This window comes from Hakea prostrata, chromosome 7 (genome assembly GCF_041222555.1).
Source record: "Hakea prostrata isolate BN-2017 chromosome 7, UWA_Hpros_2, whole genome shotgun sequence".
NCBI classification, from domain to species: domain Eukaryota; kingdom Viridiplantae; phylum Streptophyta; class Magnoliopsida; order Proteales; family Proteaceae; genus Hakea; species Hakea prostrata.
The window spans coordinates 40,825,164-40,848,971 of NC_142606.1; the positions used below are offsets into that span (position 1 = coordinate 40,825,164).

At 37.4% G+C, this 23,808-nt stretch overlaps 2 pseudogenes across 1 annotated transcript in view; one reads left to right on the top strand and one right to left on the bottom strand.

Moving 5' to 3' along the window:
• Positions 1-19,743, top strand: part of LOC149011162 (lon protease homolog, mitochondrial-like) — a 35,452-nt pseudogene extending 15,709 nt beyond the window's left edge. Inside the window, exons 6-7 of the transcript XR_016174555.1 lie at positions 18,459-18,972; positions 19,281-19,743. The product of XR_016174555.1 is annotated as a lon protease homolog, mitochondrial-like (transcript). The remainder of the gene's footprint in view (positions 1-18,458; positions 18,973-19,280) is intronic.
• Positions 13,246-17,678, bottom strand: LOC149011163 (protein FAR1-RELATED SEQUENCE 5-like; annotated as a pseudogene).
• Positions 19,744-23,808: the final 4,065 nt, after the last annotated feature.

Consider the following 23,808-nt stretch of genomic DNA (forward strand, 5'->3'; position numbering starts at 1 on the left):
TTTCCTGAAGATACTCCAAAAGCGCATTTTTCTGGGTTAAGCTTCATTTTGTATGCTCGGAGTACCTCAAAGACTTCTGCTAGGTCCTTCAGATGGTTGAATTGAGATGTGCTCTTTATCAGCATGTCATCAACGTATACCTCCATATTCCTGCCTATCTGCTGTTCGAAAATTTTGTTGAACGCTCGCTGGTAGGTTGCCTCAGCATTTTTTAGACCAAAAGGCATTACTTTGTAATAATAACTATCCCTGTCTGTCATGAATGCTGTGTGTTTCTGGTCGTCTGGGTTCATCAAGATTTGGTTGTATTCTGAATAGGCGTCCATGAAACTGAGCATCTCGTGCCCGGCGGTTGCATCGATGAGCAAATCTATCCTTGGTAGAGGATAACAATTCTTCGGACAGGCTTTGTTGAGGTCGGTATAGTCTGTGTACATTCTCCATTTTCTGGTGGCCTTTTTTACCATCACCACATTGGCCAACCAAGTTGGGTGGTGGATGGGTTTAATGAATCCGGACTGCTTTAGCTTCTGAGCCTCTGTTCGGATTGCCTCATGCTTTTCCAAAGAAAATTTTCTTCTTTTTTGTATTACTGGAATTGCCTGAGGGTCAATATTTAACCTGTGCTCGGCTACTTTTCTGTCTATTCCGGGCATGTCTTCGGCCGACCATGCAAAGACGTCAGTATTTTTCTGTAGAAAGCTGGTTAGACTATTTTTAAATCCTTCTTCTTGTTCTGCTCCGATCATAGTTCCCTGATCTTCTCTTAAATTCAACATAATCTTTTCCAATTTTTCTACCGGTTCGGCTCTTTGCATGTTTTCTTCATCACGATCATCTCTGACTTCGACCGCCATGGTAGAGCTTGTTTTTACTCTCTTTCTCATGTAATTGGCATAGCTTTGCCTGCTTCCCTTTTGGTCGGCGGAACATTCTCCTATTCCCTTTTTTGTTGGGAATTTCATCTTCATGTGTAAGGATGATACTACCGCCTCCAGGGTACAAAGGGTTGGTCGTCCTAAGATCATATTATAAGCTGACAAATCTCGGACGACCATAAAATTTGTTTGGACGACCTTGTCTCTGGGGTGTTCACCAATACGAAGATCTAATCTGATGGTGCCCTCTGCTCGGGTTGAGGTTCCCGTGAAACCGTACAAGTGCGTCCCACAAGGGATCAGCATTTTCTCGTCTAGCTGTAATTTTTGGAAAGCTTCTAACGACAAGATATCTGCTGATGACCCAGTATCTACTAGGACTCTATGGACCTCTGTTCCGGCCTGAGTGACTTTGATGACAAGGGCATCGTCGTGGGGAGTGTTTACCCCCTGCTTATCTTTGGTTGAGAAGGTGATTGGTTCTGAAGTGATCTTCTCACCTGGTTTCTCAAGCTCGGCATTCCCCACATATCGTGCTTTTCTTTTGGCTTGTCTACTGGACTCCTCAGTTGGACCACCGAATACAGTAAATATGGGTGGTCGTTTTTTATTATCTCCTCCTTCTCGTGGTAGGGACTTGTTTTGGCGTCCTTCTCTGCTCGGAGATCTAGGCCTCTTCCTACCCCCTTCTACTTGCTTTTGATCAGGCTGGGTAGGTTTGAGGTATTTTACGAGCCGCCCTTGATCGATGATTCTGTCAATTTCTTCTTTTAGTTGTCGACAGTCATCTGTCCAGTGTCCGTGATCTTTGTGGAAGTCGCAATATTTGCTTTTGTCCCGATTTCCTGGTCGAGAATGTAACTTTTCGGGCTGTTGGAGGATTCCTCGATCTTTAATCTGCATCAGGATTTCCGATCGCCTCATGGCCGGTAACCTTTCCTGTTCAGGTCGACCATCCCTAGTCGGGTTTATGGTCGATCTTCTGACATGTTGGTACTTTTCTTTGTACGCTCTTGCCTCCAAGGTCGGATGCTCCTTTTTTCGAGATTCAATTGTTTCTGATATCTCCGCTTGCTTGTGGCATTGTTCACGGAGAGCGTTATACGTTTCAGGCATGTCATTCAAAAGTCTCTCAAGTAGGCCTTCATGGGTGAGTCCTTGGTACAAGGCGTGGAAAGCTATCATTTCATCCAGATTTTCAATCTGCATGGTCAGTTTATTGAATCTCTCAAGGAAATCTCTAATGGACTCCGTTCGCCCTTATTTTACAACGAACAAGGTGTCTTCTCTTTTTTTGGTTTCTACTCCGCTTTGGAAACGCAATAAGAAAGTCCGACCTAGATGTTCGAAACTTTTTATTGTGCCACGAGGCAGAGCTTGGTACCAATCTAATGCAGCTCCGGTCAGTGATGCTGGGAAACTGCGGCACATGGCTGCCTCATTATGTCTAGAAGTAGACATGACAGACTTATAATGGGTGATATGGTTCTTAGGACATTTCGATCCGTCGTACGCCTTGAAGGTCGGACATTTGAAACCTATTGGCATCTCTGCTTCCGAGACACTTTTGATGAAAGGGTCCTCTTGTAAGACGGCGTATAGCTCTTCTTTTCCAAGCTTTAACGCTTTTTTGACTGTTTCATCAAGGTCAGCGATGCGCTTATTCATCTCGTCATCCCGCTTCTTTGAACCATTACGATTCTTTTTGTCCTTTGAAGCTTTTGTTGGATTCGCATTGCTCCCTCGATCTCCGTCGTCGTTGACCGGGGGATTCTTTTCTGAAATAACCTCTTTCGCGGCTTGAGATTTTGCCAGCTCTTTTTGAGATTGTTGAGGGATTTGGTCGATTACGGGTGGTCGGCTACGCCTGCTCTCCTCGAGACTTTTTTTGGTTTTTCTGAGAATCTGCTTCTGGAGCAATTATGTGTTGTATGGCCATCCTGATCAACTCGCCTAAGGATGAGATTTCTTTTCTCATCTCAACTTGTTCCTTTTGAACTTCGACAATTTGATGCGTTGTCGCGTATGGATTTGCTAGTGTGTCTGGGAGAATTGGAGAATCTTGCTGAATCTGGAGTTCAGGAATTTTTTCCATCCCAACCTGGTCGACCTCCTTTTCTCCACCAGACAACTCTTCGATTACCAAACCTGATCTCATCTTCATAATAGCTTTTTGATCAAGTTTCCCACAGACGGCGCCAATTGTTGCTGCACAATCCTGTTCGTCCCTTCAGCTGGTTCAACCTGCACAGATGAGCTCGACCGTGGAGGTCGAGTTTTCACCTCCGACGATCTAGTTAGAAATCCGACTAAGGAAGGCAAGAAAGTAATGAACAATAATAATACGAATAGTGATGGCTCTATTCAGCGTACCTTTCTCTTGTGCTCCTTTACCTTTTTATAGATTTTCCATGTACGAGTTTGAGTGAGACTCAAACCCTAGTTAGGTTGTGATCTGACTCTTAGTCGTTGAGTCCTACTCAAATACGAGTAGTTGAGTTGTAACTGAATACTATTACTTTGGCTAGAATCTTATTCAGACCTACCTTGTTATTCAGCCTTTGTATTTCTTCTACCGACCTTTACTTGGTCGGTTTAGCTTGATCCGAGCTGGTCGGGTTCGGTTCAAACCGAGCTGATTCTGATCTAGGTCGGTTTGGGCTTAAACCGGACTGGTTTTAAGCTTACTTATTCTTTCCTCATCACTTAGTACCCTCTAAACGGCAAAACAAAAGAAAGGCCGCCCCCCATTTTTTTTTTGTTTGCTAAAGCGCGCGGCGGGGCCCCCCCTCCCTTTGTGTGTTTTTTCCTTTTAAAATATAACCCCATTTTAAATAATAGTTCTGTGACTTAAAATCTTCCAATAAAAAATTTAGAATAAAAAATAATGAAAAAAGAGTTACAAACAAAATCAGTCGCCTTCGATTTGAGTAGGAAAATAAAGGGTACATTTGAAAGGTGAATTGTTCTCTATTGGTGGAGCGAACCTTGCCTCTAAAAGTATTTACTAACATACATGGTAAGTTTCTGAGTGACACAACTGTTGAGGTATTTGAGTCATACCCAACTTATGTTGAGGTACTCAAATTATACCCAACTTATTGTTGAGGTATTTGAGTCATACTCAACTTATGTTCTAATATGATCCATCAGATTAGTTACGATCCATGGTGTAATGGGCCTTTGTAGGAGAGTCCAATTACCAATAGAACTCAGTATTTATAGAATAAATACTGGCTGGAAGCAGCGGTCTGGGTATTCCAATCTAGATACTCAGGGTGTAATGCTTTAACCAACCTCGTGCTTAACCCTAACCCTAACAATCTTAAAACATTATGAAATTTGTCTGCTCGTGAAATTCTGAAAGGAGATTGGATTCACGATTCAATTATTTTGTTAAAGTGTGACGAATATTTTGTGGATAAAATTCAAGATGTCTTCTCTGAAAAAGAAAAAGAAATCCAGCATCGTATCGGGTTCTGTTTCCACGGCATTGCGGACGTCTTCGTCCGTGGAGAAGTCGCAGTGGACGAAGGCAATGGTTTCGTCGGAGCCAATAAAGGCACCATACTGGATTTTTATTTGCGGCAGCCGCCAGTAGAGATCTCGCCACGTCTACAAAAGAAAATCCAACGGTGTGGGATAAAATGTCAGGGGTTTAATTGTAAATGTATTTTTTATTTTTACATTAAAGGGTTTTGAAAGTTCGTAAATTTTCAAAATGAAGCCCTCATTCTACCCGTCTTCTCTCGTCTCCGGCGACTAAGATCATCCTACAACGGAGCCCTAAAAACAACGACCTTCCAAGGTTTCTTCTTCCACCACTTTCATGGCGTAAAAACCGCTCCCTTCGCTCCTAAGTAGACGGAGGTAGACCTTCCCAAGGTTGCCACTCCCAATAGTACGAACAAGCTTGAAATCTCTGTAGTTTAACCTTTCTTTTCGGCTAGAAGAAGCAAAACGTATAGCTTCCCAAGCAGAATCAGACGACCTGTGAGGCTTCAAGTTGAGATTCTCTGGAGACTGAGATGACGTCCTCGCTGGGATTTCAAGAGCATCCAATGAAAGGCAATAAAAACTACTGCCATTTTAGCTAGCCATCAAGCTCTGGCTAGAAGAGTTTCAAAACCAATCTCACTGTCCGACTCCGGTAAAAACTCAACATTTTAGGGACGACTTCAGCTTGAAAACTTCAACACGTTTATAAATTTTGAAAACACTGTATAACTACATAGCATTTCCCAAAATTTATTTGATAAACAATCAACAAAACAGAGGATATTCTAAGTAGAAAGGCTAGACAACGAGAGAATCAGAGAAAACGAACCAAAGAACATTCATAAACAGAGGATAACACTGGATTTTATTGTTTCCTCGCTCATTCTCGAACCAGATACAAAGCAATCAGGGAAACCCCCAGAATATTGTGTTAGCACAATAAGGGCAAAAGCCAGGACAAAAGCCAAAAGAAAAGACTAGGATTCTTCAAAAGAAGCGAACAACAAACCAATCTCAATTGTTCTTTCTTTCTCGCATGCTTTTTCAGTTTTCCCCATCTGAAACCGCTCCGGAAGTGTGGAGAAACAAGAGCTAGCAGATAAACCGATTCAAGAAAATAGAAACCCAGATTATTAATCAAACATCGGTAGAGCATGCTTTGAATTACACGCTTAAATTTGCACCAATAGCGGCTCATTCATTGCTATGGTAAGAACCCTTCTCAAAGCCCTTTTGTCCTTTGGTGTTGTTTATCAAAACCCTTCTCACAGTTTCCAGTTCACCTGCTTCAGCTTCTAGACACATATCGCAGTTGAAGGCTATTAACCCCTACGGAAATGCTTCTTTGCGGAAATGTTTGGCATCGATTGATATCTCCCCGCCATTGGTCTTCGTGTCTGGTTCTTTTCCCATGCGAGCATCTTTTTTTTCGTCATTGTTCCCTTCTTTGCAAAGGAGAACTGGATCCTTCCGTGCCGCAGCTATGGTTTGTCCATTTCTCGAATCTTGGTTATTTTTTGCTAACATTTCAAAATATCTTTCCATAGGGCTCTGTTGCGGGATGATTTCAGTCGCCGGAGACGAGAGAAGATGTTGGAGTTGGATAGAATGAGGGTTTCATCTCGTAAATTTACGAACTTTCAGATAAAAATAAAAAAATTACATTTACAATATAACCCCTGACTTTTAATCCCACACCGTTGGATTTTCTTTTGTAGACGTGGCGAGATCTCCACCATCGGCAGCCGCCAGCAGCGGCTGCCGCAAATAAAAATCCCACCATACTCTACGCTTCCAGTGTTGCTTCGGTGGCAGCTGGGCAGACACCGCACGCGCATACGTCGTCGAAACACGCGTTGGTGGGTTTGATGAAAAACCTGTGCGTGGAGCTGGGAGAATATGGGATTAGAATGAACCGTATCTCTCCTTTCGAAATTGAACAAGATAACTCAATTGTTTGTACCTATTCGGAATTGTCTCTGCTACTGCGTTCACATTTGCTTTTCTAAAAGCAGAGTGCTAAGAGCTGGAAAAAGTAGCAGCCTGCGTTCATATATGGAATGGAGGTGGTACCTTTGCCGACCGGAAGAGGACGAGGAGGTCATCAAATCTGTGGTTGATGGAATCAAACCCTTTTACGACCTCAAAGAAAAGGCCGACAATCGAAATCGTGCCGCAATGATACCTGTGGGTTATGTCCAGATTCTTGTGGGAATCGTTGGTCCATTGTTGCTCGATGGAAGGGAATATAGAATGCCTTGGCAATCACTTGAATGCCATTTACGAATCTGGTGGTGCCTCTAGCGCATTGCTCAGAGATGGAATAACTAAAGTTTGGATGCTCCAAAGCTAAGGTGAGCACAAATTCAGTTAGTTTTCAAATAATCTATTTATGATGAAAACTTTTGCTTCAATCTAATGTTTAAGTTTTTAATGTTGGGATTGATAATTTAAAGAAGAGAAAAAGAAAAGTAAAACCAAAGTGCCTTAAACGGTTTTTTGATTATTTCTGTTCCTGTGCTTGATTTAATCAATCCGATGGTCAATTTTTATATATTTTGACTTGGTCAGAATTAGTTGATTAGAAATTTGTGGGAATTTGACCATTGATTATCAATCAATTTTCTGAAAGATGAATATGTTGTGATGGGAACTGTCCCTCTCTCTATTTTTTTCCCTTTGATTTCTTTTATATTATTTTTATAAATAAAAGAAATTGGTTATGAAATCTAGAAAGAAATTGCGAGTTACTCTCTTCTGTCAAGAATTTTTTTTAGCATTTTTTTTGAAGAAAAAAAGGGAGGGGAAGAGAGAGAACACCTGAAGGAGATATGTGTCCAATTAACATGACCAAGTTAGAGACCTTCTTTAGGTCTAAAATCAATACAAGAAAGAGAGAACAAAATTTGGATGAAAGAGTCTAAATTTGTTTTATAGAACACTAATGTGTTTTTTGATTCAGTCTCATGATTCTTGTGTCGTTGATTCCTGGTCTTGTAAATAAAAATGACATGTCTCTAAGTTTTTTGTTTCATATCAAGTGATTCATATCGATTTTAAATTTTATGGATTCTGATAGAGTGAATGATATGGACAAAGAGTACATTAATTATACAACCTACACGAACAAACTTGAAGGGTGTGTCATGAAAGGTTTCGAACATAAAGAGTATAAATTAATTTAGTCATTTGATCTTAAATAAGCACATAAATTATGGCACAAAAATTTGACAAAATAAGTAAAGAGCTTTGGGTTTCAAATGAGTAACTCTGATAAATGCCTTTACTATAAGTCTGTGTCGAATAAGGTCATAATTATTTGCTTATATGTAGACGACATGCTGATTCTTGGTTTTGATCATTCTTTAGTGAGTGGCATCAAAGAAACCTTAGCTAAAGAATTTGACATGACGGATCTTGGTGTTATAGACACCATTATTGGCATGAAAATAAGTTTTTATGGGCAAGGAATTACCCTTAGCCAATCTAGCTATATTGAAAAACTACTTTCTAGATGGGGATACAGTGGATGCAAACTAGTAGAGACGTCATATGATTATAACAAAAGCTTGTACCGAAGATGGTAAAGTTGTGAATCAGTTAGTATATTCTAAACTGATTGGTAGTCTTATGTATGCAATGAGTTGCACTAGGCCAGACATAACCGATACAGTAGGCATGCTAAGTCGCTTCACATATAATCCTAGTACAGAGCACTGGAATGCCCTTAAAAAGTTAATGAGATATCTTAAGGGTACTACAAATCTCTAAATTGGACATCCTCAATTTTTGGAAGGATAATTCTGATGCAACTTATTGCTCAGAAATAGAAACAGTAAATCTACCATTGATTATTCTTACACTAGGTAAAGTGGTTGTTGAAAGGAAATCCAATGGATGAACTTGTATTGTTTTGAGTTCAATCTTTTATGGAATTAGAATTATATTCTCTAGCCTCAGGAGAGATAAGGTAGAGAGTGGATAAAAGATCTGATCTTGGATATTCCTATGATTAACTTGAAGATTTGTTTTTGTGATAATCAAGCAACACCAATGAAGCTAATATCTCATTCTTTAATGGTAAGAGAAGACAAATTATGTTTATGCAGGTTGTGCTGAATAATCTAATAGAACAATAAGTGATCACTTTAGTTGATGTGTGATCAATATAGAACATGGTAGATGCCCTTACAAAGGGATTGAAATACAAATCGAACATTCAAAATTGTGGGGGAGATGGGGTTAAAGACCATATAGATAGATAGGTCTTAATCCAATTATATGTTATTTTGAATTGTTCTAATTTCATCTAGCTATAGTTAGCATTCATGACAATTTGCATATTTCAGATAATTTGGCAGGATTGTGGAGTATAGAGGTTTGTGAAATCATTCCACATTGATGATATAACAACCTTTGTATGAAGCTTGATTACCTTATGATTCCATTCAAGGAATATGAAAATTGTTGATATGTTTCGATGATGTTATTGTTATCTTTATATCATTCCACATCTGATGATATGTCTTCCATAGAAAGGTTTATCATTCCAAATTTGATGATATAATCAATAAACTATGTTGGACACGATAACTCTAACATTCCAAATAGAAACATGAAATGGTTCTTTGTAAAAAAAACCATTTAGATCTTATTTTTGTATAGAAACTTGATGAGAATGCAAATTATGTTGAATATTATTCTAAATAGAAACATGGAATGGTTCTCTGTAAAAGAAACCATTTAGATCTTGTTCTTGTATAGAAACTTGATGAGAATGCAAATTGTGTTGAACATGATTCCAAATAGAAACATGGAATGGTTCTTGTAAAAGAAACCGTTTAGATCTTGTTTTTGTATAGAAACTTGATGAGAATGCGAATGATTTTTTAGTCATCATGTGGGTTGTACTAAGTTCTTTTGATTGAGCTAGATACTTATGCAAATGTTGAATTCATATATTATGAAATTCATATTTTGATAAATTTGCAATGGATGGCGAAAATGGAGGAGCGAATCCAATCCTTTGGCTTGATGGAAAGATTTACTTGTCAAGTAAAATCACCCAAAGCTGTTAGGATAGATCTCGATAGGAAAGATTCACTTTAAGAGTAAATCGTTCAAGGATGCAAGGAACAGTTGTATTGTTCTTTGTGAGAATAAGTAATTCAATCCAAGAAGAACTTCTAATTAGATTGGGTTTAGATTTGTTCTAAAACTCATGTTTTGATTCGAAGTATTCTTTTGGATTTTATTGAATACTATTCTCTTTTAAAAAGTTATAAATGATTCTGTATTGAGTTTGAACATTAAATTTCTGGGACTAATGCTAGAGCCATATGTAGAACATAGGAGGAGATTGTTGAGGTATTTGAGTCATACCCAACTTATGTTGAGGTACTCAAGTTATACCCAACTTATTGTTGAGGTATTTGAGTCATACTCAACTTATGTTCTAATATGATCCATCAGATTAATTCCGATCTAACGGTGTAATGGGCCTTTGTAAAAGAGTCCAATTACCAATAGAACTCAATATTTATTCTATAAATACTAGCTGGAAGCAGCGGTCTGGGTATTCCAATCTAGATACTCAGGGTGTAATGCTTTAAGCAACCTCGTGCTTAACCCTAACCCACACAACTTCTTATCAAGTTCTTCAGTATCTCAACGGTTTGTTGTGTTTATTTCTCAACCTCGAGACCAGCATCCAAGGCTTGTAACAACTGTCAGGCAAACACTAGTAAGTTTCCGTTTTTTTTAATTAATTTCAGTTTTCCTTCTTTCTCCTTTATTACAACTTAGAAAGGTTAATTTTTGCGCTTGCTTAATAAAAAGGTAGTGTATTGAGATGAGAGGGGTACAAGTGCAACACTAGTAAGCCCTTACTTTTTCTATTGAAAAAAAAAGGCATATTATTAAGAGAAAGGGGGGGGGGGGTCAAGTGCAACGTTAATAAGCCCTTATGTTTCATTGTGGCTTTCAGTGGATCTAAGTAACAACTTCGTGCATGAATCAAAACATCCAAGGAATTCCAGCCATTTTCAAAATGAAATTACTATTGACTTGTGAAATTGTATTTTTCTGCCACAATATTCACTTCCCCACTGTTTGACATCAAGAGATTTTTGCAGAAAATTATTGGGAAGAAAATGTTCCCATTATCACCCCAAATTGGTTTGAAAAATATTATTAAATGGGATCTTTGGTGGCCGAACTTTTTGTGGCTTTCCTCTTTTCTTTTTTTTTTTTTTGGGGGGGGGTTCCTTGGGTGCACAGCTGGCTACTTTGTCCATCACTTTCCTAATGTTGATCCATTCTTTACAAATTTGGGTTTGGTAGAAATGGTGGGGGGCCCTTCCCTTTGGGGTTGGTGGAAAACATCACTTTTTGGTACAAATTTGGGTTTGGAAAATGGGGGGGCCCCCCCCATTTGGTTTGTTTAAAAAACACCCTTTTGGCCCCCCCCGGACACCTCCCTGCTCAACACGTGTTTTTGGAAAAAAGAAAAATTAATGTTTTACATTTTCTCTTCCTTTTCCTTCATGATTTTAAAGCGTCACTTGTTTTTCTTATTTTAAAACTATTTTTTTACCATTTGCTAATTTGGTTTCCCGCTAAAACGTAAACTATCGTTTCAGCTTCTTCTTCTCCGTCTCTCCTTCTCTCTTCATCTCTCATGGCTGAAAACCAAACCCAGCAGTGAAGGAACCCATATTTTTGTCTCCATCTACTACTTCTCTGTCTCTCTTCTCATGGCTGTGAACCAAAGCACCAGCAAAAAACTCATCTTCCAGTCTCCGTGTCCATCTCCTTCTTTGGCTGAAAATCAAACCACTTGTTTTTCTTATTTTAAAACTTTTTTTTTACCATTTTCGTTTCAGCTTCTTCTCATCCGTCTCTCCTCTCTTCATCTCTTCGTTGAAAGCCAAACCAGCAATGAAAATCTCATATTTTCATCTCCATCTCCTTCTCTATTCAGCTGAAAATCAAATCAGAAGTGATGGAATCGTTCTTTCATCTCCATCTCCTGAGCAATTCGTCATGGATGCATTCATACTGATGTTGTCATGTTGAGCACAGAAAGGCTCTTACTTCTGTGGCTGTGTTCATGTTTGTTGTCCCTGTAAGAACCTCACAATTTACTCCTTAATTCATGTCCATTAAGCATTGCTTCATCCACTTATTCTTCACCTCCATGCCTCGAACCTTTCATCCTAGTCTCTTTCACTTTCTCTTACACCAACCCAATTTTGATAAGTATGCCCAAATGAATTGTTCAGATTCCAACAAATGGTCATCAACTTGATATGAATGGTCTATAACATTAATTCAATGAACTTATTTCTTCTGAATTAGACAGAGAAATTAGTGCCGTAAGAAATAGAAATCACAGAGAGAAACATACACAAGATGCCATTGTGCTGGTGCTGAAACAAAAAAACAAGATTTCACCACAATGTATCTGAATGGAAAACTGAGTGCCACCTGTTTCTCATCGATTGGTTTGTGAAGACAAAGTTTCTGATTTCCATCTATTCTTAATTTGGTTTATATAATAGCAGCTGGCTTATATATATTGCTAACTACCAAATAACACTAACATCAATAGTATCTACATACATACAGTTACACAACCTGTCATAACAAAGTTTACTTGGGATTTTTGCATTAAAGGCACATCAAAATAAACTTGTAGATAAGGATGAATATTTTAAGAAGATTCACTGCTCACTCCCAAAGAAGCTACATAATATATTAATAGTAACGGTGTAAGAATAACATGCTATCATCTTGGTGTACAACCAGTTAAAGTCCCTTCGTGTAAATCCAAGACTATGCATTGGTGAAGATAGTCTAACAAAGTCAGTTGGTTATGAAGGCCACATTGAAGAGTTTATAACAAGTGTAAGAAGCAGAGGGGTTAAATGTAAATGCCAAGATTTGGTGAGAACAAGAAACATTTCGTTCCAACTACAATAAGATGAGTGAATTTGTTGAACTTGAACTCCAAAATGTGAAGCAGCATTTAGCTAGGTCTTCATCTACAGCAACTAACAAGGCATTCAAAAAATTGGGGTACATTGTTCTTTTCCCTTTCTAAGCAAAATGCAGCTCCCTCTTTGCACAAGTTAAAAAATTTAGGCTTCAGTGCTAGATGGTGTGATTGAATTCCTGCAATAACTAGAATTAGTGAAGAAAGATTAAATGGTTCAATTCAATCATTAAAAAAAAAAAAAAAAAAAAATCTCAACCTTTGTTAGCACTTATCATTTATGATTCTAGCATTGTTATTCATCTTGCCGCTTCAACTGAAGCTCCAAATCCTACATAATATTTGAAAATAAATACAGAAAATACTATTTAGTGACACATGACAATTGAATAACAAATGAAGTAGAGCATGACAAACAAACCTGGTGAAATTGCTAGCTAACACCATAGAGGGTGGTGTTTGGTAACACAAATGTGAAAGGAAGCTTGTTAGTTAGAATAATTTCAATAAAAGGTTATGCATTAGTAACTAGAATAGTTCTTACCATAGACATTCCTTGAGGGTTAGTAACATATTGTGAAACAAGAGATGGGAAGGCATATTGAAATTGTACAGGACCACTAAAAGTTGATGGGCATGGCATTAGGTTTAGTTGGCTTTGTGCTTGGGTAGATGCTTGGTTGCTTTTTTTTGAGATTTCACTTTTTGGCCCTGTAAGAAAATAGAAAAAAATACAATTTTTTCATCATCAGTAAAATAAAAGCATTAGAACACAAAAACAGAAATTAACATTTACTTACCTTTTTTAGCTTGACCATTTCTTGGGTTTGTAGACTTTTTCTTCTTCTTTTCTTCTCCACAATGCTTACCTTTCTACCACGGTCCACCATCATATTTTGGTTGAATTCCACTTACTTGTTGAGACATTTGATCGCAATGGTTTAATGCATTTCTTTTAGGCTCCCATCCTAACTCTTGTTTTAAAATTTCTTCAACTCTTTTTTGTCCATCTTTCAACAACCTTTTCATGAACAAAGTTGCATTTTCACTATTGGCAGCTTGTGTCGCAAGGTTAACACTTTGGTGGCATATGTCACTATATCGGGAACTTGTGCTTGTATCCTCTTGAACAACACAACTGTCATTATCACTTCCCATTCCAACCTTAGCAGATTTTGTCCATCTTTTCAATATATATCTAGGTGGAAGCGTGTAAATCTTTCTCTCATTGAGTAATTTAATGACATGCCTACATTGAATGCCCATGAACTAAACTTTTTACAAGAGCATGTATTGTTAGAAGAGTCAAATGTGACCGGTCTCTCACAATTTCTCCTTCCCTCATAAACTTTATATGTGCAAATTGGCCCTATCTCTCCAACAATATCAGAGTGACATGCAATCCATCTTTTGTATTCTTCTTCAAACATACCATAGATGCTCAATGTGTAATCTTTGGCTGCTTCCTATAACATTGCCACATCAGCCCATAACTTTGGAATCTTATGATTGGAGTTAAAATCCTCTATTAGTTCATCCAAATGTCACCTTTCAATTGCCTTCTCATACCGCTTCAAAAACCGACTCAAGTTGTATTTTCTTTTCAAGTACCTCTTAAGATAAGCATTAGTACTCTCACTACGTTGAGTTGTTGTCATGTCTGCACAAAAATGTTCTCTTCCATATACTAAAGCCCATTTCTTTCGAATTGAAAACAATTCTTTCAACCACTTATTTTCTTCAAGATTGAACTCCTTTAACAATTCATCCCAAGCAAAGAGAAATTCTTCTTCAGTTTCAGGACCATATATGACATTCTTGAATTTTTTTCTTAAAGCTTGGAGAATAAGCAATGGAGAGGTTTTTAGCTGCATTTAGGTATATATGCCACAAACAAAGATGATGGGACGTATTTGGCATTACAGTGGCAACAACTTTCCCTATGGCAGCATGTTGATCTGGAAAAATTGTTTTTGGCACTTTTCCAGACATAGCTCTTAAGAATGATTGAAATAACGAGACAAAAGATTCTGTTGTTTCATCCAAAAGCAATGCAGCTCCAAAAAATACAGTTTGCCTATGATGATTTACTCCAACAAAAGGAGCAAATGGCTGACCATATTTGTTTGTTTTATAGGTTGCATCAAAACAAATAACATCACCAAAGAAAAAGTAATCTCGAACTGACCTTGCATCCACCTAAAAGAAATTTGTCATTTTATCATCTTCATCAACTTGAACACTATGGAAAAACATTGGATCGCCTAGATGTTTATTTTCAAATACTCTAAAACAGCATGAACATCTCCATTTATCAAATCCTTCATGCGTTTGCTACGCAAATGGATTTTGTAATCTCTTTTTGTAAAGCCAAGGTTATCATGTCCACTAGCTTCCTCACATAAGCAATCATACCCTTCTGTAGGTGATATTCCTGAACCATCAAATGTTGAAATTTTTAAAGCTTGTGTAGGCTTTATAACCCTATGTGATCTAAGCAGAAAGGCTTCCTTTTCAGTTGCAAAAGAATGATTGTGTTCATATTCAATTTCAGTAACAAACCACATCCCATCTATGAGTTTTACCACCATTCTTGCTTTACAACCAGTTCTAGTCTCTCCTTTACTCTTTTTCAAATTACGAGTCCTTTTATCCACTTTCCGAAAACTTCTCTTGAACATTAAAATATTCTTTTCATTACCAAACATTTTCTGGTTTTTCCAGATCGACCTTTACGGATGCTAAAACCTACTTTTTTGGCATATGAATTATAAAAATTGTAAGCCTGATCATCCAATACAAACTCCATACCAACTAAGGGAATCACATTTTCTAAATCTTGGCCTTCTAAAATTGGTGCACCATTGATATTGTCAATCACCATTTTCCCTTTTGTAATGTGCTCAATATTTTCTTTGATTATTACTTCTTCTTCATTACTCATCTTTGAATTTCTCTCACTGTACATGATACAATGTAGTAATATTTAAGTAGATAAATTTGAAAGAACAAAATATTAACTAAAAATATTTGAATTAAATATCCTTTCACAAGAGATCAATATTTATATAATATAAATGAGTAGCACACTAGTAAAAAACAAACTAAACAATTGTTGGATTCACCAAAGGAAATGCATATCCATAGGCTAGTGGCAAGCTCATTATTCATATGGATCATGATCTCACCAACAGCACACACATATCATTAAATAACTTCAAAGCAATCCAACTAATTACTAAAGCAAACTCAACCAATTTAGAAAAGACAGACTCTCCTTTGGTTGTATTAGAGAGCATGGTAAAAAATTCGAGGGAAACTCAAGTTTCGACCGGGTGAAAATGGGAAACTTTGGTAGAAACTTGGGAAATTTCGAGGAAACCGAGGACTTTTCCGTACAAGTTTCGACAGGTTTTAGAGAATATTTTGGGGTGGGATCATGTATTTAAGCTAATTAGAGTATAAAGAATACATTTGTTGTATTTTGCTAAAAAAAACAATGTAGATATGTCATTTAATGTACATAACATCAATGTAGAGTTATCCAAACAATACATTATAAACTTAACTACTTAAGCACATAACATTCAATATATAATTTCTAACTTTAAAATAGTTAACAATAAAAGGAAAATACAACTTAGTGTTAAGAGGAGTACCAAGAGTGGATTCATCCTGTGAACTGAGTAGTATTATGCCTGTAACATCCTCTCCTCCAACCAATGAACATAGACATCCCATGACATTTTATGCCAATGGTTGTCAAGTTAATCGACAACTGTAACTTTATGAGTTTAGTCATCAATATGCTTAAGATAACCAACATGAGGGAATACGCACTTTGGATAGGGAAGTCCTAATGGAGGGGGTATTTGGGGAAACATGAAATAAACAAAAAAATTGGAAATTTAGGAAAACTACAAAATTTACAAGATAAAGTCCCAAGTTTCCACAAAATTTCTCAGGTTTCCACGAAATTTTTCAAGTTTCCACAAAATTTCCTAGGTTTCCACGAAATTTCCCAAGTTTCCAACGAAATTTGGGAATTTTTTTCCTCATGAACCAGCTGGTCCAACTGGGTTGAACCAAGTTTCGACAGGTTTCGAGGTTTCGACAAGTTTCGACAGTTTCGATCGAAACTGAGGACTTTTTTCGGTCCCCATGAGTTTTGTTTCGTATTTTCCAAAATGGGAAATTTCGGTTGGAATTTCGCAAGTTTTGATGGAATTTTGTTCTATGTTAGAAAGTCAAGAACACTCAAGGTGATTCAGTCTAAGTTAAACCATGCCCCGTCTCTCCCTCGTCTCAGTTTCTACTCTTGCAGAGCTTTCAAAATTAAGATATACAGAAGTACTGTCACTACTGGGTGAAGTGAAAAAAGAAAAAAAAAAAAAAAAAGTAGCATAAAAGACATCAACATATATACACATTATCAAGATTGGACTTTGATCTAATTCTGCTTTGCCCCAAGGGATTAAGGAAAACCAAAATGATAATGACAGTGATATTCCAATTCCATGGTAGTACGATCCATACCATCTCCCTCCCCACACCACCACTAAACAAAACTTAGGGGAAAACACAAAACAATTAACGGCCAAAGACCACTGATCATAGTCTTCATTAGATATAACTCCATTTTGGTTCCCATTAGATTATATTTGAACCCTTTCTTTACCTCTATCTACTTCTAAATGTAGTAGAAACTAACAAACGCAGTTTCCCTACTGCATTATTTTAGTTTCATTTCTGAAATTTTTCTCCCAGAAAGATTTGTTTTTTTTTCTTTTTTTCTTCTTCTTCTGTCCAGTTTCTGTTACTTCTATTTATTTTCTGCGTTAAATCATTGTTAATAATAGTATATAGAATCCTGTATATTTTCATAATTTAATTCTACTTGTACAGGGTTAGAAAATCAGTTTTAAGTTTTGTCTTACCCTGACCATGGAGCTGTTCATTTGTTAGCCAAATCAAAGCTTTTATTTCTGCAAAGAAATTCATTATATTGAAACAGAGAGACCTTACCTTCCCAAATGAGCAATAGGGTGATCTTCAGCCAATAGAGAGAGGGTCAGCTGAGCATCAGGCCAGGGAAAAGGCACAGCAGAAGAGAGAGCGGTCATTTCCTTCCTGGCCAGTTCTTCACTGCTGCTTCGGTTCCCAACCATGAAAAGAGAAGACAGAGAAGAATTAGATGGAGATGAAAACACGACTCTGTCACTGCTGGTTTGGTTTTCAGGCTTGAAGAGAGAAGGAGATGGAGACGGAAAGATGGATTTTTCGTTGCTGCTTTGGTTCTTAGCCATGAAAAGAGAAGACAGAGAAGAAGTAGATGGGGGTGAAAACACGATTCTGTCACTGGTAGTTTGATTTTCAGCCAAAGAAGGAGATGGAGACGGAGACTGGAAGATGAGTTATTCGCTGGTGCTTTGGTTCACAGCCATGAGAAGAGAGACAGAGAAGTAGTAGATGGAGACAAAAATATGGGTTCCTTCACTGCTGGGTTTGGTTTTCAGCCATGAGAGATGAAGAGAGAAGGAGAGACGGAGAAGAAGAAGCTGAAACGAAAGTTTACGTTTTAGCGGGAAATCAAATTAGCAAATGGTAAAAAAATAGTTTTAAAATAAAAAAAACAAGTGACGCTTTAAAATTGTGAAGGAAATGGAAGAGAAAACGGAATGTTAAAACATTAATTTTTCTTTTTTCCAAAGACACGTGTTGAGCAGGGAGGTGTCCTTTGTGCTCCCCGTTGGGGTCGCTGATCCGGATTCTTCTCAATTAGCCACATATTTGGTGGCACGGACATCATATCATTCCCACTGGGATGAAACATGCTTTTCCTGAATTATCACAACTTCTCTAGGAAATTTCTGAAAGCTTCGTTTTCCATGCAGTAAATCAGTGATTAGTATCACCAAATTTATAAAAGGTGATGAGCTCATTATGATTCAAATAAACTGCTGCATTTTGGGATGATGTTTTTATCATCATCATTTATGTGTGTGTTTTCTCTGCTTAATGACTTCTGATGAATGCCAACTTCCCTACCCTTGTTTTGATCCAACTCATTTGTGTTCTACTGACAGGAAAATATAGAAACTGAGAGAGTCCAAGAAAATGAAGCAAGCAAGGCATCTGATAAGGTTGTTGTTGATGCAGCAAATTTATCTGATTTTGTTGGCAAGCCCGTTTTCCATGCTGAACATATCTATGATCAGACACCGGTTGGAGTTGTTATGGGTCTTGCATGGACTGCAATGGGTGGTTCAACACTTTATATAGAGACTACTCTTGTGGAGCAAGGGGAAGGAAAAGGAGTACTTAATGTCACTGGGCAGCTTGGAGATGTCATGAAAGAGAGTGCCCAGATAGCCCACACGGTTGCTTGAGCAATATTGGTTGAGAAAGAACCAGATAACCCCTTCTTTTCTAATACAAAACTCCACCTGCATGTTCCTGCTCACACCCAAGGATGGGCCAAGTGCAGGCTGCACCATGATCACATCAATGCTGTCTCTAGCTATGAAGAAACCTGTAAAGGAGGATCTAGCAATGACTGGCGAAGTGACATTGACAGGAAGGATCCTTCCGATTGGCGGGGTATGTAAAAAGTAAATACATGCTTCCATTACTTTGTTTAGTCTGACATTTTCTTGGTGTCCACAAAAGGTGAAGCTAAATATAATTTTTAACCTATTTCTTTAAAAAAGGATGCTATCAAGTGATACAAAACCATAATTCAGCCATTAGATCAAATTTATCCAACCATTTGTAGCTTCGGAATCCTTAATTTGAGCTCCCATGAGTATGACCATTTTTTGTATAATTACCACATTTATATACAGTAGTTGGATGATTCACTTGATGGAAGTTAAAAATAACATTTTTCTACTATGGCAAATAAACAGGTCAAAGAGAAGACAATAGCTGCGAGGAGGAGCAATGTGAAGACTGTGATATTCCCTTCAGCTAACAGGAGGGATTTTGACGAGGTTGCTGCTAATGTCAAAGAAGGCCTTGAAGTTCACTTTGTTGATGATTACAGTCAAACATTCGATTTGGCTTTTAGTGGTAACCAAGATGCAGGAAAATCAAATTAGTTTGTTTTGATGTGTTGCGCTGGGGGTTTTTTGAGCACTGAAAGTGGTTGCCACTGAAACAGTGGCAGTTTTGTGAGTTCAGATATTTAACTGTTTGCAAGAAGGTAGGTTCTACAATATCTTCAAGCTCTTATCATCACTTGTTAAATTTTTCTATAGTGAGTACGTCAAAGGGTTCATAAGCTTGACCCAGGGAGGGCATGCCATTATTTGTTTTCCCATGTAAAATCACACACATTCTGTAACACTAGTATGATTGCTAATTTTTGAAGTGGGAGGTACAAAGTTCTGTTTGGAAATAATTGTGGAGCTTGGTTACCAGAAGAGAAAATAATTGAACATTACTCATACATTTTTAATGTTTACTAATTCTGCATTACCTTGATTCAAACTACAAACCAGACCTTGACAATCGAGTTATCAAACGATTGGTAAAGCTGGACAAAGAAACATGAATTTACTGTCTGTGCTACTACCAATTCTGAACGTCTTCTTCTTCTTCTTCCCTTTTTATGATAATAAAGATAAAAACTATTAAATTTCATCTTCATTGCACCATACTTAGTTGGTCTGTATGTTCCTTGCCTCAAGTTGTTCCAGCCCTTAAGTGCCATCAAGACTGCTTCCATTTTGCTCCCTTTACCCACTTTTCCTGCCTTAAGGTACTAAAGTTCCCATCTTCTACTATTCCTATGCTCCATCTTGCACATATCAGAAGTTCATTATATACCCTGCACACATGAAGTTGGTGAGTGTATTGTGTACTTCCTTCCCAATTTTACAATAGCAATAGTCAGCATTTTGGTCCTGAGGTGATATGGTATCAATTGAGGTGCATCCTTGATCCACGCTACTTGGTGTTACATTGAGCTCATGGAGTCATTTATTTATATTATGTAGAACCTTAGTGGGGATTGGGTGCTTGTTTATTCAAAGTTAAACAATTTCTCCAGTTCCATAGAAAATAACATATCACAAAGACAGAGAAAAACCACCAGATCACTTGTTTGTATAGTTGTGGGTCCATTAGGAGCAACACGCATAATTGCAAGATTTAGTCTGTGTGAGATATATTCCCTTCTCAGCCCTAATGACTCTGATCCTCGGATTATCTTGGTCCATTTGCCCAATAAGAAAACATGTCAGAGAGTCTCTTTCTTATCTCTACATAATTCAAAGATTGTGCATCTTTGTCTATTGAGATAATACAAATCTAATTGGTGACCTGCATGAAGAGACTCCAAAAGAAATATTTAAATTTTGGATGCAATAGTAATTTTCAAAAAAGAAATCCACCACGGTCTGAGTTCACTGAGATGTGGGAAATGGTTTATTCATCAATGTTCATCTTACTAACTTAGTAAAGAACTCGCCATCGTTTGGAATAATAAATACCCACGAGTCATTGGACTGGTTAAGATAAAATTAGAAAAAAATGGAACTTGAGACATTAAAGATTGAGAGATACTCTGTTTTTTTTTTTTTTTTTTTTTTGGTAAAGAAGATACTCCCTGTTCATTAGGCAGTTATGCATCATCTGTGCTACAGTAGTGTCATATAGGCAAATAGTCATTTTTTAGGTGTTCCTTGGCTATAAATTTGGTATTTGGTAACCAAGGGTCATTACTAGAAAGATGTATCATTCCCATTTTCCACTTTCTTTCAAACCATTCCTTCCAATTTCAGGATGATATTGCATAAACTTTTCCATGGCTAAGAATTTGGGAAGTATCTCACCTTGAGATCACTTGCCTAGAGAGAGTGTGGTTCATTAATCAGCTTCCACCCTTGTTTCAATAGTTGTGCTGAATTTATGTCCTCCATTCTATTGAAACCTAAAACTCTAAGGCTTTTGGTTTGCAGCATTCATCCCATGAGATTAGGGTTAAGTTTTGAAGGATTCCCTAGCCGAAATCTTTGGCAAAGAGAGCCAATCTGCTTGCATGTTACTGTTGGAAATTAGAAGCATTGCATATGATATAGTGACAAAGGTTGCAAAAATGATTTGATAAGCACCTCTCTTCTAGCATAGGATAGGCAGGATGCTTTCCAAGTGGCAAATCAACTACTGATCTTCCTTAGTAGGAAATTTAAATTTTTTATCTAGACTTTCCATGGAGTAGGTTGGTACACACATAACCTTTTTTCATTTCAGAGATACCCAGAATCAATAGGATTAGACTTTTCTGCATGTGTTTGACATTTCTACTAAAAAATGCACCACTCTTTTGAAAATTAACTTCTTCCCCTGTAACATTAGAAAACACTCCAAAGAGGCGTTGATTATAAGGATATCTTCTTGCTCTACCCGATAGAACCAAAATATTATGATGAGAGATTTCTGGTGCAAGCTTGGCAATTTTGATCCCTTTGAACATGTTCAGGGCCCTATATTCATTGAAGAGTCTCGACATGAGCTCCCTAACTAACAAGAAGAGATATGGGTTGAGAGGGCATCATTTCCTTAGCCCTCTTTTTCCATTTAATCATTTGTAAGGGCATCCGTTGATTTTTACAGAGAAATATGCAGTACTAATGAGCTCATGCACAAGCTTTCACCAATGAGAATCAACCCCAATAAGGAGAAGATATCAGAGATTAACTTCCACTCAATCCTATCATAGGCCTTGGAAGTATCAAGTTTTAAGGCCACATACCCAATCTTACCCCTCCTCTTATTCATGATGTGAAACCCAGCCCTAACCTTAACCCGGAAACCCTGTTGTTTGTAGGTCCGACAACCCGAAGTAAAGCAAGAAGTCAGTTATGGGCCATCATAGTGGAAGACTTGGTGACCGGCTTTGAATCCATGAGTGTTGATATTAGTGTTCCATTTATGGAAACAACATCCTGACGAAGATCAAATTAGTTGATGGACTTGGAGTGCTCTCTGTTGTGGTTCGAAGGCATTTTTACCTACTAGGTAAGTCACTTTAGGTGTGTGCAAAACCCCTTCATGATTGGATTTGATCTGAGTCTTCATTTCCTTGTTTTGGACTTGCTGTCTTGATTGGTCGACTGGACCAGTCGACCAATCCAATCGACCAATTGGTTCTGTTTTGCTAATTAGGTCTTTGCTGCTCTATTTAAATCCAAATCTAGGGATTTCTTCGTGTTTTCTGCCTCCTAAACCTTTGGAACGAGTCAGAGCTCCATTCCAATCAATTTCCTTGCATCCTTGGTTGATCTCTCGCAAGAACTCAAGTAATCTTCTTCCTCTTGCATCAAAAGGTATGTCTACACTCTCTTCTTCTTCTCCATCTTTGATTTTCTTTCCTTTTTGGGTTGAGACAGTAGAGAAGATGTTGCATTCTCTATTGCAAACATCTCTTTACCTATTTCTCATGATTTCCTAAGGATTAATGGCGAATGCAAGGATCTTAATCATGATCATTGCAAGCTTTTGAAGGAATCATGATCTTGTCTTCGTTGATCTTTAATTAAAATTCTGATCTTCTTAGATCTATTCTATTGATCATATTAGTAAGTCAATCGCTGTGTTTTCTTTACAAGATTTATAACCTATCAATCTCTAGTTCTTTCTCCTTGATCATACCATGCTTTCTTCAAGAACCATGATTGACCTAATTATGGTAACTTTTTGTTTCCTAATTTGTAACTTGAAAACTTGATTCGATTAGTGTTTTGAAGTCCTCTATATACTAGTATGCTGCCATTGTAGTTTACCACTTGTTTAGTACCCTTTTGAACCACCAAATTCGGTTCTATATTCTCAAAATTCTGATTTTTGAAGGCCACTGTCTTGGTTGGTCGACTCATTGGTCGACTGAGGCAATAGACATATCCAATCGACCAATGAGTACAGTAACCTCATATTTGGTCTGTTTTGGATGTTTTGATATCTTTCCTTCTAGGTATCTTTCCTAATATGTTGTATACACTTGTTTAGGACTTTCTTCTCAAGTTTAGTCAAGGTCTTACTTGATTCCCTAAGATTCCTTTGTGAGTTATATAAGGTAACGATGGTTATTTCCTTAACTACATAGATTTCATATCTTAGTTTCTTTAATTGAATCTTGTTTGTTTATTTCCTTAATTAGATTCTTACAATGTTATACTACTGTTGTACTATCTTGATTTTAGTAGCATTACTTGTTTATATTAAATTGATTCATGTATGATTTACTCACCAAATATATGCAAGTTATATATTATTATTGATTTCTTTCCATATATGAAGTTACCATATATATGATGTTATGGATTGATGCTTGTGTATGCTTGAGTATGGTTTGGAAAGGAGAGGTGTCCTTTTGACACTTCTGTCATTGGACAACTACGGGAATAGTATGGGATGTTTTCGGAGATGCCCTTT